The sequence below is a fragment of the Cygnus olor genome, chromosome 17, assembly GCF_009769625.2.
Source record: "Cygnus olor isolate bCygOlo1 chromosome 17, bCygOlo1.pri.v2, whole genome shotgun sequence".
In the NCBI taxonomy this organism is placed as follows: domain Eukaryota; kingdom Metazoa; phylum Chordata; class Aves; order Anseriformes; family Anatidae; genus Cygnus; species Cygnus olor.
In genome coordinates, this window is record NC_049185.1 from 4,795,738 (window position 1) to 4,810,646 (window position 14,909).

Genomic DNA, 14,909 nt, shown 5'->3' on the forward strand with positions numbered 1-14,909 from the left:
TCAGTATGTCGAGTTGCAGTGTTTCAGGCATTAAGGCTGTGTCAGGGAATACATTAAAGATGAAAATACTTGAAAAATTTCTTTCCAGTATGTTTGGAGCAGGAGATAGACCACAATAAATGAAATAAAACTTACCTGCCTGCACCCCATCAGCTTTATCAAGTCTTCCAATTAAAGAGGAAAACTCTGTTGGTATCTTTGAAAGTCAGAATATTTTCCTCTTCTTTGCAACAATTATTCTCTGTCTTTCTGTAGTAAGTTAAACAGGAATAAACAGTAGTGTCCCAAAGGATGCCTGTGCCTGGAGGCAAAGAATCATCTCTCATCAAGGACTGATAGGTGGAAAGTCCCTGTTTAAATAAACTGAAGAGCTATTTGGGCATTAGAGACCTGAGGAAAATACTGCAGATACTGGGATCTGACTAGAAATAGTAAGCATTTCTATTTCAAACTATTTCACATCTGTGCATCAGCTAAATGCATTTATCTTATGGCAGCCCTAGGGACGTACCAGGTATAAAATCACAACCTCAATAATAGTGTCTGTCATATTCTAACTAAAAATGCAATAGCTGTGTAACTGTGTAAATAGCTGTATAACCATATTAAGCATTATGGGATCTGCTCTTGTTGGAGCTACTGAGAATTTTTCCAGTACTGAGGATTTGGGGATGTGATGTGTATGAAAAACAAACAAACAAACAAACAAGTTATAAAAATATTAAAATGTCAGCAGGGTCCTTGAAAAACCTCTTTCAAGCAGCAACAAGGAATAGATAAGATTGGTCTGATAAATAAGTGGTAACTAATTCTCAGCAAAGAATAAAGAGACTCCTGTGCCATCTTGTTTCTGTTTTTAGAAAGTTTGTTTTAGTATGTGTGAAATTGTTATATCAAAGCAGCACAGACAATAATTAACATAGAACCTACAGCTAATGTAACTGCACTAGTTTTGCTGTTATAATTTAGAAATCCAAGAAACAGATGATCTTTTTTTTAAAACATATATATTTGTCATTTTGGTACTAAATAAGACTGCCTGTGACATTCTGCTTGAAAGCAATGGGCTTAACCACCTAAGTCATTTATGCCCCATGAGAAGATTAGTGTCTAAATACCTTGGAGATTCTGGTCTACAGAGTGTCTTTGTCAGAGTACCTCTGGAAGCCCTGGAAATGAATTAGACAGAGTTGACTGTGTTTCACATAGAGACAGCTTCCAAATTGAAAAATAAATATTGGATTCTGATTTTGTACAAGAATTATCTACAGGGTAAAATCAATAATTGACTAAGACAAGTACCCTACTTCTGATGGTTGTCAGCTTCTCCTGTAGTGAAAATCACCAAAACCACTGCGGTGGTAATTATGAAATATGCTCTCTGTTGTAGTAGTGAATAATCCATGATCCACATGTGGATTGTTGGTCATTCGCACGGCATCAGAATGTAGTGTCTAAAATAAAAGCAACTTTTCCTTCTTTTAATAAATCTGTATTCATACATTACCATATAAAAGAAAGCAAACAGTCAAAATGATGGTAAAATAGAACCAATGCTGACTTATAAAGATTTTTCTAGCTATAATTGTTGCATATTCTTGCATGTTGGAGTACAAGCATTGGTATTTCCTACAGTGGTGTTTTTTTTTTCCCCATCAGAACTCTAGCTGTTTGCACCTCCCATATAATTAATCTTTTGTTTTCTAAGTTTGTAACTTATATTCATGATCATCTGACATACTTAAGTGTGCGAATGCATATGCACATAGGGGTTCAGCTGATCACAATGCATATCGATGACAAATGAGGAAATTTCTCATATTTTATTTCTCTGGTAAAGTACATTTCCTTTATTCAGAGAGAGATTTTTATAAATTGTTAAAAGTAAAGACAGAAAATAACCCAGAGGATTTTTTTTCCTTGTTCTTTTGGATAAAGAAGGAAATGGCATCCTGAAATTTATTAATTTCCTCCACAGGGAAGACTTTGCCAAAATGCAAGAGGGAAGGAAAACAGTCTGACATATGTACTACTTGCTCCAAAGTCCTCAGATCAATTACTGAGAGAGAAAATTAAAGCCTTGAGATAACTACTCTCAGAAAGCTGAGCCTTAGCCATGAATTCCTACCCAATTTCGCATTTTCCAAATGAAAATTTCTCCTTTTTTGTCTTCTGGTCAGGAATGGAGACATGAAGCGATAGAATAAGACTAAAGGGACCAGTGCAACCTTTTACCGTAAGAGACTCTGGTGAATTCACTGCTTCCACAAATACTGGCTATGAATTCAATCACTCACAGAAAACAGTAGATTTAGTACATATGACACAGTCAATATGTTCAGAAGGTAACCTGGACTGGCACATCTGCAAGCACTAACTTAAATATCAGATTTTATGTTTAATACCAATAAAGTATACCAAGAGTGCAGAAAGTGTTAACAATTACAATAGCAAGTTTCAATCACAGAAAAATGAATACTGTAAGGTGAACACAATTATCAGTTTGACAAATGTTCATGTGATTATTACTTACATTGTAGTAAGCTTTAGAGATTCCTATGGAGAAGGAAGGTCTGCTGCATCGCAGAGGCTTGTTGTAAAGAAATGTGAGAGAGAGCTCATTTCCCAAGTGGGTTATGGACGGGGCAAAAGGAGTGGGTGGGAAGGAAAGAGGCTGAAAGCTGTTTAATTCTTCAGGTTGAACAGCTGAGAAATAACAAAGATCCGGTTTAGTGTCATGGTCCCAATGTGCTCTTGTGGCTCCCCAGCCAGAGTCTTGTGGCCAGAGGGCAGACACAAGCTGCTGAAGCCCTGCCTGCTCCGACCCTTGGGCTGCCCCTGTTGCTGTGGAGGGAGACGGGGAGGCTGGCTGGGCCCGAGGCTGGCTGGCCAGTGGGGAGCGGTGCGCAGGCAGGTGGCTTCCTCAGGGCCACGGCAGGTCTTGGTGTTGGTCGCGTTACTGTGGCATCTAACGCTTCCTGAGAGTTTGGAAGGTTGCCCTTTGGTGGACTGTGGTTTTACACTGGTAAAAAGGGTTTTAAACTTTTAAGGCTAACTGTCTTACAAGGCTTTAAGGCAAGAGAAATACACAACTGCGGGTTTTCCATTTTCAGAACTTCTGCTGAGAGAATAGTTGTTGTTTTTTTAAAAAAACAACACACTGTCCTCTCTTTTCAGACAGAAAGCTGAAAGACTAAAGCAATATTAATAAAGTTCAAGAAATAATTTTATTAACTATCATAAATTTCTGTTTCTGTAAGGCTATATCTGTGGAGCTGGTATTCTGATTCTGCATTACTGTATGGACTTCCTTTTTTCCATTTTCTTCATTGTTACAATTTTCTTCCATTTTTTGTCTATTTTCTTCCATCTTTTTTTTTTTCTACTTTAAAAAATGGTAGAGAATTTCAAAGAAGAAACTGGTGAAATTGTAGCACCGACAAACCCACTGGTTGTGTTTCCTGATCTAGCATGCTGGCAAAGCTGCAATAAGTGAATTTTATCCTACAGTTCACACTGCGAGCAGTTGTGCCCAGACGAGCACAATTGAATGGTTAAAACTGATAAAATCTCTAGGTAAAGAAGACTGCAGTACTGTAGGTGGGTGAAATCCTCTTCTGCTTCAAATGGTCTAGCTTGGCAATTTTGTTCGAAACGAAGCTGGAGGAAATGCATCTCGATTAGACCGGTAGGCCCAGATGGCTGCACAACATGAGTGCAGCTGTATGGAAAGGCAGATAACGCTCCGCTTCCCACACAGGCCTGCTGCCTTGCAGATTCCACTTTTTCTGTGGAAAGCCACATTCTTAAGGAAAACTACTTATACTACTCAATGAAAATTTCTTCCATTCTGGGTGAGGTTCTACAATAGGGCTTTCCATTTTTTTAGTGCATATTTTAGTTCTGGCAATGAAAAATTCTTAAGTCTTAATTGAGTACCAAGGTATGGGCTGCTCTGGGGGTGATTTGTGCTTTGAAGTGATCCCCAGTAAAGGATGCTCTTGGGTTGAGAGCCCGATTCCTCCAGTGAGCTGTGAATCACAGATGTTGGCTGAAAGGAGTCTGTCACAAATAGGAACATGACTTAACAGTAAATACACTTTCTACCTAGAGATGTTTTCCTGAATGACGATCTCCAAGTGAACGCATAAAGGTGTTCCTGTAAAATGACCTTTTTATCATGTGGAAACATGCCAGATTAAAAGGTATGCACTTGGGTAGTGCTACTAATGTGCTTACATTTAAGAACATTACATACAGTGTATTCAAAACATTACGACCTGAAGCAGGGACAGTCATACTTGCAGCAGTTATAAGGGATAGCAGCAGCTATTTAATCAGCTGATGAAATTACTGCCATTTTAATACCATGTTTTTAAAACCAACACTGATACAAGTAACTCTGAAAGCTATGTTAACTGAAAGATGTGAGAGGGTGTTTATCCATTTAGTCAGTTCAGGCAAAGTTAGCACAATGTGCTTTGCCCACTGTGCTGGCTCCATCACCCAGTTAGTCAGTAAGGGATTCTGGTGGCCAGACGTAGGCATCTAACACCAATTCAGCCATCCTTGGGTACCTGAGGCATCTGTCTGGGACTGTTGGGTATGACATAAGGCCAGCAGGACACTGGGCCGTTTCTAAGGTGCAGCAGGAAGCGGATGGGATACCCCTGAAAGCTGAAAGTGGTCCCAGAGACTTGTGTCTGGACCTGTCCCGGAGACTTGTGTCTGGAGACCGAATTGCTTCCTGAGTCACTGCCATTTGTTTGTTGAATCGATGTTGTGCATGCCAGTGAGAGAGCAAGAGCTCTCTTTTAAAGTAGGAGTGGCAAATCACAAAAATCAGAAGTCACATTTACTCATTTCTCTATTAGTTTATCACCAACATAGTCCTAGACCGAACTGGCCTTTGTGCAGTTTTTCACCCCTCTCTGAAACTACTTTGCGAGGGGCAGTGACCAGTTACAGCCAGCTGAGAGCACTGCTTTGTGCATCTCTGCCAGTGACCACCGGTTGGTGGTGGGGTATGTATGTGATATCTTTATGGAGATACAAAATTAGCCATGGCCTAACATGGAGGTGTACAATTATTTAAATTCCATTACTTAAACCTGACTGCAGCCATCCAGTTATTTACAGAACTGCTCTGGCATCTAAAGCCCCTGCAGTAAAGCTACCCAAGTGTCCACAGCTCCATTTCCGTAGCTTCCCAGAATTACCTCTGTGTCCTCAAACAAAATTTGCAGCCTTTTTTAAACTACCAACTTCTTTTTCCTGTTAATCAGATATTACAAGGTAATGCAATTGAAAAAAAATAGTGCCTGCTGAAGTTGTAGCTACAGCTCGTGGTTCCTACATGAAGTAAAACTATCATCTGTAAAGGATATAAAGAAATATGAAATTGGATTAAAATTATTTTTCTAAGCATCTATTAAAATATATATATATATATATATATAAACAATTCTTTTAAGGCCCCAGTTTGATGCTTTTTGAAGTAGGGGCAAAAACGTCAGTGAAAAAAATAAACTGAAATCAAGACATTGCCTCTTTTTATTTGTTTATTATTGTAAAAAATAAACAAAACCTAAATGCCTGCCTGTAACCTCAGGTGGGAGAGACCTACTTTCCACTCACTGCTTCAATGAATATTTAATCATTCATGCAAAGTGGAAAACCTTCAATCAGGAAGACTGGAGGAGGGAAAAGGGTATCCCAAGAGTAACCTAGAGCCTGTTGCTCAGAGCACTTTAATAGGACATCTGAGGCTGGTATTTTTTGTTTTAAAAGCTTTGGTTTCAAAAAAAGATTTTTTTTTTCTGTTGAAAATTTCTTTGCTAAAATAATTCTGGCACTCTTTAATTGCATCTCCTTGGGTGCAATTCCCTAAGGATCTGTATGTTTCAATCTCAAGTGATTTTGTCAGTTGTTCACATTTCACTGATCTTTCATTCTGTGCTGTACTAAATGATCCCCTGTTTCTTTTGGGGTTAAAGTTAGAGATGTTGTGTTCCACCCCCCCTTCCCTTACCCTTGATAACAAAGAATGAGGAAAGAATATATATATTTTTTTTTCTTAACGCCTTCATCTTATTCATGGTATCTCTGTAGCATTCTTCACATGGAGGTTCTGGAGGAGTCAGGGCCCGCGTACCCAGCACAATGCTTATGAGAAGCGAGAACTGCTGTGAAGTTAAGTGCACAGGAAAGCCAGCATATCTTTCAGGGCTCTAGGCAAGTCTCCAAGCAGCTGTCCACCAGCTGCTGGATTTAATGCTTTTTTTTCTAGACTTGGCTTCAGTGGAAAGTGCTGATTCAGCAGCCAAGCCAATGACTGTGAACTGCAGATACAGTAGGTATAATAAAGCCATGAAAGAATGTAGAGGCACTTACATTTTTAGGGTTTGGTTGGTTTTTCTTTTTTATTTTTTTGTCTGTTGGAAAACTAAAGAAGTCCTTCTCTTTAGTTGTTTGTGGCGTCAGCTGTAATCCATTATCTGGGCTCACATTCTCAAGTATCTCCCATGAAGGAGATAGGATGATTAAACAGTTGATACGAAGTGAAGCCTTCTGCTACCTGAAGGATATGAGAACAAGATAAAAAGGCGAAAACCTGGTAGAAAGTGAATTTTCATCCTAAGTGATAACGTGCAAGGAGTTCAGGCTGATACCACTTCCTGGAAGGTGCATTCATGATTTTTTTCCCCCCATCTCACAGCCACTGGTACAAAGCAACAATTTGCCAGATATTTATAAATATCAGATTCCAGTCATCTGCACTTGATGCTATTTTAACATCTTCCAGGTGAGAAAAAGGGTTAGAAATAAAAATATAGCCTTTTTATTCTTCTCTAAATGTTCTGTTCAGTCCTTCATGCTCAAAGAGAATCACAGACCTGCCTATAAATATCTAACCCAGATATACAATTGCTTGTTAAAAAGAGGGTGTTTGGTAGAAAATTGAATGAAATAGAAAACGTCTTTTATTATATTTTTATTACAGACCAGATGTGGCCTCTCAGTTTTCCCTCTATCATTTGGAGATGTAGATTCACCAAGAACATTGTATGTGTGCTTATAAATATTTTGATGTTGTCATGGTATAATAAGGGTAATTGATTAGAAAAATCCCTATGGGATTTTGCACTTAAGAGCACGTTTCTGTTCCAGCACTATTGTCTTCAAACTAAGCGTGTGCGAATGCATCTATTTTGATTGATCCCAACCAGAAAGCAACAGTAAACAGGCAAGGACTTGGCTTTTGGTCAATGAGTTGCACTGGCAGGCTGAGTGATCCTTGTGCAGCTGGGGGTTCCAGTAGGCTGCATGCTAGAAGCTGCACACCAACAGCCAAACGCTGCTCCCTTCACATTAAAACCTGCTCTGAAACAGCAAAAAATGTGCGATCTGACGGACATGGAAGAGAGAGCAGAGATCCTGTCAGCTCATCACTGTTTCTTCAAACTACTAGGCAAATCACTACTTCCAGGCAAAAAAAGGTAACATAAACTATTCATTTTCAGTATATATGTGTATATCTTCAGGCTGTCTATATAGAAGAATACCACTTAGAGCACTGAGCTAAAGAAATATGTTTTGACACCCCATCTGACATTGGGATGTATGCTATTTTGAGCCATATATTTCCCTTCAAGTTCCTCTGGGGGCTTAGCAACATGTAGTGCAATCAACATGAGCTGAAAGGCCCTGAGTGAGAAGTTCTGGGTGCAGGACAAGGTGCAGTTGAAGAAAACAGACAGATCTGTTGCTCTGTTTTTTGGATGAGTTGGGTTTTAACTCTGCCATTAATGAACAGCAAGCTCCCCTACTGTGGCGTTGAAACAAAACCATCCAACTTCTCAGAAGACAACCCACCCCGTTACTTGCGTGCTGTGTGCTCATGATCCTTCCTGTACAACACCTGATCTACTGTTAGGTGCCTCCCACAAAACTGCAAGATAGCAAGCGTTTTGTTATATCAGTCAAAAGTATTGAAAGTGCTGAAAGCTCTAGAGAGCATGTGAACGAAGACCGTCCTACCCAGGATGATGGCAGTTGATGCTGATTTTTCTACCGAAGTTGGTAAATGTGTGGAATATGCTTTTCTCAGATATGAAGTACTATACTGAAGATACACGTAATGCGACAGTTTCTATAGTAACTACTTGTTCTTTATGGAGGAGCAGATTAAACCTGTACACTTTGTTATTGTTCTTTCATCCCATTATCTAGACTACTCAGCTACCACAGATGCGCTGCTCTGTTCCATTCCCTTGCCAACGGAACTATGTCAGGGCTTTATGCACCTGCAAGCAAAGAGTGCCTTTGGGACGCACAGCGTTCTTGGAATGTAACTGACCACTGCCTGATCATATGAAAGTGTCAAAGGATGTAGACACATTGTGAGATATCAGAAGCTAAAATTTCAAAATTAAGTTGTAGAGATGAAAAGGTGATCGATCACCTTTTTTTTTTTTTTTTTTTTTTTTTATTACGATGGGGCACATTTATGATTTGAACACTGCCATTTTGCTGGGAAAACAAGGCCAGTTATGTGCATGACATTTCTTTGCAGAATGCTAGGAGTTCACCAGACTAATTTTGCCAGTGGGGTACTCGCGTGGTGCGAAGAAGACCTCAGATGTGTTACCACACATGTGGAACCACACGGTACACCGATTCCTAGCTCTTATTTCTGTGCAAGAAAAATAATGTTGGTACCTTGTGTTTTACACTAAAACATTTCATTGTTATAATTCCTGATAATCTCAGCACTGCAAGTAGTATCATTTACAGGAATTGGATGCTTTCTGAACTGTGTTAGACTCGTGGAAAAAACGCCTGCGTTCCACCTATGCCTGAGCGCCTCCGTTGCCGTCTCCAGCAGAAATGCATCAGCAATAAATCGCGGTTATGAAACTGGCGGGGCAGGGAGGCATCATCGCTGCGTGGCTGGGGCTGCAGGCTCCGCAGCGCAGCCAGCGTGGCAAGGCGGCTCGGAGGAGAAAGACGCCAGGTGAAGACGACGCAGGACGCGAAGAGGGTAAATCTGCCGAGGAGGAGGAGGAGGGCGGTCAGCGCTACCTGGAAAAGCCCCACCGCGCGGTGCGGGACGCGTACGGAGCCCCCTGCCCGGTGCTGGGCCCGGGATGGGAGCAGGGACGGGCCCCGCGGCGCCGGGTGCTCGCCCCCCGCGGATACGCGCGGCGTGGCCCCCGCGGGCACGCGCGTCGCCGGACGCGCGCCCCCGCCCCGGGAGCCGCCCGCGGGGCCCCGCCGTTGCCACGGCAACGGGTGCTCACCGCCCCCGGCTCCTCCTCTCCTCCCCCTCCCCGCGCCCCCAGCCCCGAGCGCCTCCTGCCTGCCGCCGGGGCACGGCGAGCGCGCCCGCTGCCGCATTTTGGGAGGGCAAGTGGGGAGGAAAAAAAAAAAAAAGAGGATTTTGCATGTTGTGTTCCTGGAGGAAAGCGGGGAGGCGCTGGCTCTGCCTCCTGCTCGGGCCGCGGGGGTAGCGTCTGCGGCCGCGGATGTGCGGGGGGCCGGGGAGTCGGCGGCGGGGGCGAGCGCCCGCCCCGATGGACTGAACGGCGGCGAGGCGAGGCGAGGAGAGGTGGGTGAGCGAGCGGCCGCGGTCCTGTTCCCCTACCCGTCAGGTTGGTGCTCCAAGCCTCCCTCTCCGGGCGGCTCCGAAAGGCGAGGGGGCTCCCGCGGGGGAAGGCGCAGCTCGGGGAGGCGGCGAGCGATAGCTGGGGTGGCGGGTCCGGCCCGATGACCTTCTCCGGGGGTACCGGCCTCCCCTCGGCGGCTGCTGCTGCTGCAGCCCGCTCCCTTCCCCGTAGAGCTGCCGTCGCCCTGCCCTAGCCCGGCTCCAGGGCCGCTGGCAGCCCCCGGGAACCTCCGCCGGGAGCTGCCGGGGACGGCCCCGGCTGGTGCCGAGAGGATGCTCGGGGGGCTCGGTGGGGCCCGGGGCTCTGCCTCTGTCCTGCGCCCCCCGTGCCGAGCAGGGCGAGGTTGCAGCCCGTTAACCTGCACCTGTGGATGGCTGCAGCCGCAGCTGCCAAGCACAAGTTTTTTTGGTACGTTCGCTTCTGCGTTTCTGGTGAGCGAGGGATGCACGCAAAGCCGGCACCTCGATGTCAGCCTGCCGACCGACAGCAAACGTGTGGCCGCTTCATTTCTGGTACTGCCACTGATCTGATCCGGGTTTGGCTGTTTCACTGCAGAAGCTGCTTGTAATGTGTTCTAGCAGTATTTGCTCTGGAGGCTACTGACCGATCTCAGCAACGTTTTCCTGTGCAAGATTGGTGAAAAACTTGCTGGATTGCCATTCAGCATTTCTTTATATCTCTATACTCGCCCATACTGTTGTGCCCACGATTTGTTTTTTATTTGGGCTCCACGTTTCGCGCCACTGTGGGTCACACCCTTCGGGCAGCTGTCAGAATTTCTCCTGCAACGGTTACAGCAGCAGGTCAGGTAGAAAGCCACAGTATCATGAATGCTTACTTGTGGATCATAAAGGAATAAAAATGAGCACGTATTTTGTGCTTCCTTAGGGAAAATTGTGGCTGACTTTGTGGATGGAGACATTTGAAGTCCAAGTCGATGCCTTAAGTGCTGTCATGGGCAGAAGCAGTGGCTTTTCAGCAGGGCACATATTTGCTAACTGAAGAGATACAGGTACAGGGATGCAGCTCTGCAGAACAGGGAGGTTTTTGCTGTTAACTTGTCTGTCTCCATCAAATCGTTTGGTTGGAAGCTGTCACCCAGAAGCACAGATGCCTGTCCTTGGGTAGAGGACATTATTACAAGCTAGGCCTGTGTGTACAGAAGGATGAAGTTCCAGTCTTCAGCAAGCCAGTGATGAGTGAAATCAAGAGAACATCTTAGCTATATGGAGCATTTAGAATAAAATCTCGTATCTCCCATTACAAAAGCACTGATTTGCATTTTCAGAGAACCCCGTTTTGCCTGTATATGTATGCACACAAAGAAAAAAGGCAGACGAATTCCATGTAAGGCCACAGAGATTTCATTCTGGCAATGGGCCTTGCAGAGGTGAATAAACTCTGCTACATAAAGAATGTGCCGCCTCCGTCTGAGGAGTATGGTCTTGGCACTGCGTTGACCACTGGTGGACCAAGTTGAAGGACTCTTCTGGAGGCATTGTTGCTTTGAAGGCAGATTTCGGAAGCTTTTTGCGCAGCTCAGTGTTTCAGCTACAGGCCTTGGGTTTGAATTTAGCTATGATAATCTAAAAATCACCAGCCAGGTAGTGCTGGAGGACTGAAGTGAAAGAGTTCTGGTTGTCTCAGTTTGGATTACATATTAATGGAATAAGGTATATTACATTTTAAGAAATCTAGGCGGATGCAGAAGACAGTAATTTCTCCCTTCTTCTTAAGGAATCTACCTGCTGCGATGTGGGGAAGGGGATAAGCTGAGGGATAAGGATAACAGAAAATTCAGTAGCCAATAACAGCTTAAATCCTTAAATGGTGAAGTCAGCTCTTCCTCTCCAACCTAAGCAGATAATGATTTTGACAGCACATAGAGTCTTGGGTGACATGTAGTAGTGAGGCAATATAAAGGAATTGTGTCTCCCCTTTTCTCCCGAATTAAAGAAAAATTCCCTCTATTCTTTTGGGCTAAATCACCGTAATTCCACTTATTTCAGAAGATATTCTCCAGATATTTGTAACTGAAAATAAGAACTGAGTCTGAGTAACTCTGCGTAAAGGTTTGGTCCTGCTTTCATGGGAGTCATTGGAAGTTTTGTCACTAATGTCAGTGGGACAGAGCCCAGGCTCAATACAAGCACTCACTTTCACCAATCAGATTCTCCCATGCCCTCTAGGATCAACAATGTTGAACAGTTTTATGGCAGACTTCAGTGAGGTCATGGTCTCAATGACAAATTCAGTAACTCTTTACCGGCATCACAAGCTTTAATTTATAAATTATCAATGATTATTAATCATGTTCTTGTAACTGAGAAAACTGTAGGGTCATTGCTAAAACACTGGCCTCCCATAAATGCTGGTAATGCTGATGTTACCCACCTCTAGCAGTAACAGCCTACTACAGGAGCAGTTAACTATTTTATTTTATGTAAGATAACTCTTAAACCAAAACCCTTCAAAATCAAAATACTGGCATAATTAGATATAATATTATTTATACTTGGTGAGATAAGTTGTCCTATTTTTATTTGAAAAACAAGATTAAATTATGTTTCTTGTGATCCCCGAGGTAGCCAGAGTAAACCCACATACATTAATAGTCACAATAGATTTGCTCCAGTCTACCTGAGAGGAGAACTTGATTTACAATTGTTATATTCAAAGTCCATGTTTTTATTAAACTTTACAGAATCTAAGAATGGTGATTAAGAAGTCCAAATTTCAACAAAATAACAAATTTTGTTTCAAAATAACAAAAGGGAAAAACTAGACCGATTCAACACAAATAAAATTGACTCCCTTCTCAAACTCCCCTTGCAATTTCAGGTCCATGGAATACACGGAACACGACAGAGAATGGTGAAATTCAGCCCCTATTTATTCTCCTACTAAATCTGGAGTTGCCACAAATTAGTAATGTAAGTCATCCTAGCTTTATGCCAGTGTAATCAAGAACATAATTTAAGTCTTGAAATGAAAGCTAGAGAGAAAATAGGCTTCTCTCTCAACTGTTGCTTTTCATTAACACTGAAGGGCATTGGTGAAATAGGATGGAAGGAATAGATTATTGAATGGCCATCATTTCTATGTTACCTAGACTCCAAACACTTGTTAATATCAAAAAAATTTAAATCACAACTAACAAAACACATGGAAAAAATTCAGAAGTTAACAGCTTTCCTTTTTTTTTTTTTTTTTTTTTTTTTAGACTTCTGTAGCTCACAACATTATCTGTTGTTCAGCAGAAACTCAGCTCTCCCCAGAATCCCATTTTATTATTTAGCATTGGACATGTAATGTATATCTAGAGAATATAGTTCTATCCAACAAATCCTATTTTCCTCTGCCCTTGTTTTCTCTCTAAGCCCCTTACACCAGAAGCCTGTTTCTGGTCTGGATTGCTAAGTCATCACATCAAAAAGACAAGTGTGATAACATTTCCAGACAGTTCCATGCTACAGAAATAGCCTGTGAAATTACCAGTGATGATGTTGGCCAATAGAAAAACATAAAGAGGCAAATTTGGAAAACCGAATTCAAAGTCTAAGTATTCATTATACTGTTATACCACTGTGCCTATAGGAAAGTTAACAAATTATTTTCTCTGCGTATTTTGCACACCTGGAAACCAGTAAGTGTACGCAATTAAAAAAGCTGGTCCATACAGTGGGGGGACAAACAAAACTTGTCATTATATGTCCATTCAAAATAGAATGAGATTAGCATACATGTAAAGTTGTGAGATGCAAAAAAGAACGATAATAACCAGAAAGTAGAAGATCATTTCTTAGGAACTACAACTTGTTAATCTAATCTTTTTTTATAGTGGATTTATGCAATAGTAATTCCCTGGACTTTGCAGTTGGAAGGATTCTCATCACTTTTAGATACTTACAATGGGTCATGTACGTATGGGGTAGTTGGTTAGGCTTTCCATAGATTTGGTGGAGCAAAAAACCAGATTTGTACAGTGCAATTTACCAAACTATATTTCGATCACTATCTTAGACTGAGATGAACTGACCTCTGGAAATGACCGTTTGTCCCACTGGCTACAAAAGAAGCAGGGTGACTAGCTGAGAGGTAGCCACCTACGTGCATATGCTAAATCTGGACAGATGAGTGCCACTCTTATTGTCTGTATTGTATTGCATTAACCAATTTTAACTAGATAATTATGATGACATTTTCATGTTTCACCACAAATATTTGTAAGTAATAACATAGTAGTATTCCTACCCCTACCTAACAACCCTGTTTTATTTGATAGTACCTAGGCTAGCAGACTATTTTCTTCCTCTAACCATATCTTAACAATGCTATTTTACTGTGCAGGAAGGACTCCACTCAAATAGTATAGTAACACAGGTCTTTTACGCAGTTTTTCCTACTACTACAGGTAGTAATTGTAGCGTGCGTTCCCGATGTGTTTCAACCCTTATTTTGCATGCCTGCTTTCTGTATTTTCCAACCTTATTGAGACAATTTGGGATAACTACCTTTACCTTCCCCAAATACAATGACACAAACACAGACAGCATATCAAATGTTGATGCACAAACACAGTTGACACAGTTGTGTTGTGGAAAGAAAAAACACAATGAAACTGAATTGTAATCAATTCAGATGAAAGTGTCATGGCATGGTAACAAAAACACAGCTGGATGTTCAGCTCTGAGAGGGCTTGCTGTTTGGATAGGGTAAGTACCTGGTTATTATACCTCTTCCTTTAAAAGAGAAATATACGTATGATTCAAAAGAGTACTTAAGTATTATGCAGGGGATGTCTTGCTGAAAATAATACAGTTCATGTTACAGTTTTGTTGTTGTTTTTTTTTTTAATTACATTTTTTCCTCTGGGTACCTACCAGCACAAGGCATAAAATTTGAATATTTACATTATATTAATAAAATACTATTTTATTTGGATAAAGATATATAATAACCATTTACACATATATGTAAATTAGAGTGTTATTTTTCTGATTGGATGTTTTATGAGGAAAGAAAGTATAGCAGCTGTTGACTGTCCCTAGTATTTATGCTCTGGCAGAAGATTCAAACTGATATCACTTATAACTTTTTTATATAATTTAAATAAATAAAATCTCTAAGACAAGTAATGCATATGATATTAATCAAATCCATTCTAAACTAAAATATACAAGAATAAATTCTGTTGCGCTAGAGCATCTCCCTGTATTGCTAGTGAGTTGACAGTGTCCT

The 14,909-nt window shown here is 41.7% G+C and overlaps 2 protein-coding genes across 5 annotated transcripts in view; one reads left to right on the plus strand and one right to left on the minus strand.

The window, feature by feature from the left end:
- Nucleotides 1-14,909, minus strand: part of RSPH14 (radial spoke head 14 homolog) — a 92,278-nt gene that overhangs the window by 7,461 nt on the left and 69,908 nt on the right. The gene's annotated exons all lie outside the window — the stretch shown is intronic.
- GNAZ (G protein subunit alpha z) overlaps nucleotides 8,525-14,909 on the plus strand; it is a 65,183-nt gene continuing 58,798 nt past the window's right edge. Inside the window, exon 1 of one of the 4 annotated variants that reach the window (XM_040577139.1) lies at nucleotides 8,525-9,043. The gene's annotated coding sequence lies outside the window, so the exon portion shown is untranslated. Of the gene's footprint in view, nucleotides 9,044-9,366; nucleotides 9,611-9,982; nucleotides 11,016-14,909 lie in introns of those variants that run through there. The other 3 variants (XM_040577140.1, XM_040577136.1, XM_040577141.1) reach the window with 3 other exon arrangements.